Raw genomic sequence first — 1,720 nt, forward strand, 5'->3', positions numbered from 1 at the left:
AAAGCAATGGGTCTTTCATCTTGCATTAGAACAGCACCAATTCCATTTCCTGAAGCATCACATTCCACAATAAAGGTTTTTGTGAAGTCCGGTGTAGCTAAGACCGGTGCTTGGCACATTGCCTCTTTAAGATGTTTAAAGGCCTTTGTTGCTTCCGGAGTCCATGAAAATGAATCTTTCTTCAATAATGTTGTTAGAGGTGCTGCTATTCTCCCATAATTCTTAACAAACTTGCGATAATACCCTGTCAACCCAAGAAATCCTCGCAGATGCTTTATGGATGTGGGGATTTTCCATTCCTTAATGGCTTTAATTTTGCTAGGGTCTACCTTAACTCCTTCATGAGATACAATATGACCCAAATATTCCACCTCCTGGACTCCAAAGAAACATTTGGATCTTTTTGCATATAATTGTTTCTCCTCCAATAGTTGTAGCACCTTGTCAACATGTTCAACATGATCCTTCCAAGACTTGCTGTAGATTAGTATATCATCAAAAAATACTAACACAAATTTTCTAAGGAATGGTTTGAAAATTGAATTCATCAAACCTTGAAATGTTGAAGGTGCATTGGTAAGGCCAAAAGGCATGACCAAAAATTCATAATGACCCTCATGAGTTCTAAATGCCGTTTTCGGAATGTCTTCAATCTTCATTCTGATTTGATGATATCCCGAACGAAGATCCAACTTGGTGAAGTAAATTGATCCATGCAATTCATCCAGTAATTCATCAATGACAGGAATGGGGAACTTATCTTTAATAGTGAGCTTGTTGAGCTCCCTATAATCTGGACACATGCGCCATGATCCATCCTTCTTGTGCACCAATACTACTGGAGCTGAGAAAGAACTTTGACTCGGTTGAATTATACCAGCCTCTAGCATTTCTGCAACCATACGTTCAATTTCACTTTTTTGGACATATGGATATCTGTACGGCCTGATGTTTGGAGGAACACTTCCTGGAATCAGATGAATAGCATGATCATGATCACGCATAGGTGGGAGACCTTTGGGAGTCTCAAATACCTTGGAATGATTGTCCAGGACTTTTTGGAGATCTGGAGAAATAGATGATTCCAATGTGGAAACATCTAGCGAACATAATTGTGCAATTACACCTCTTTGCTCCTTTTTTAGAAGCTTTGTCATGCCATTAGAGCTGATTATCTTTCCTGGTTTCCCTGCAATACCCCTTAATTCAACTTCCTTTCCTTCCACAGAAAATTTCATGAAAAGTTCTTGAAAATTAAAAGCTATTGTACCCAAGGATTGTAGCCATTGGACTCCTAGTACAACATCAGCACCTCCCATTGGAATGGAAAGCATTGGGCTAGTCAATACATATTCTCCCATGGATAGCTTGATATTATGGCACTTTCCAGAACAATTTATTGTTCCTCCATTTGCAATCATCACTTGACACTCTGGTGCTGGATATAGGAAGCAATTCAATTCTTTTGCTACCCTACAATGAATAAAATTGTGGGTGCTTCCTGAATCAATCAACACTATTACCTTTTTCTTCTTGATTTGTCCTTCTATCTTGATGGTTTGAGGAGTGGTAATTCCCGCCAATGCATTACAAGATATGGTCGGATTTATTTGTTCTTCATCTAGGCTTTGTTCCTGGAATATATCCTCTTCTTTTGACCTTTCTTGCTCCTTTTCTTCTTCCTCTTCACAATCTATGTAGAATAATTTCTTCTCAGCAC

The sequence above is a fragment of the Pinus tabuliformis genome, chromosome 4_2 (genome assembly GCF_031772625.1).
Source record: "Pinus tabuliformis cultivar Carrire ecotype Pingquan chromosome 4_2, CPIR1, whole genome shotgun sequence".
Classification (NCBI taxonomy): domain Eukaryota; kingdom Viridiplantae; phylum Streptophyta; class Pinopsida; order Pinales; family Pinaceae; genus Pinus; species Pinus tabuliformis.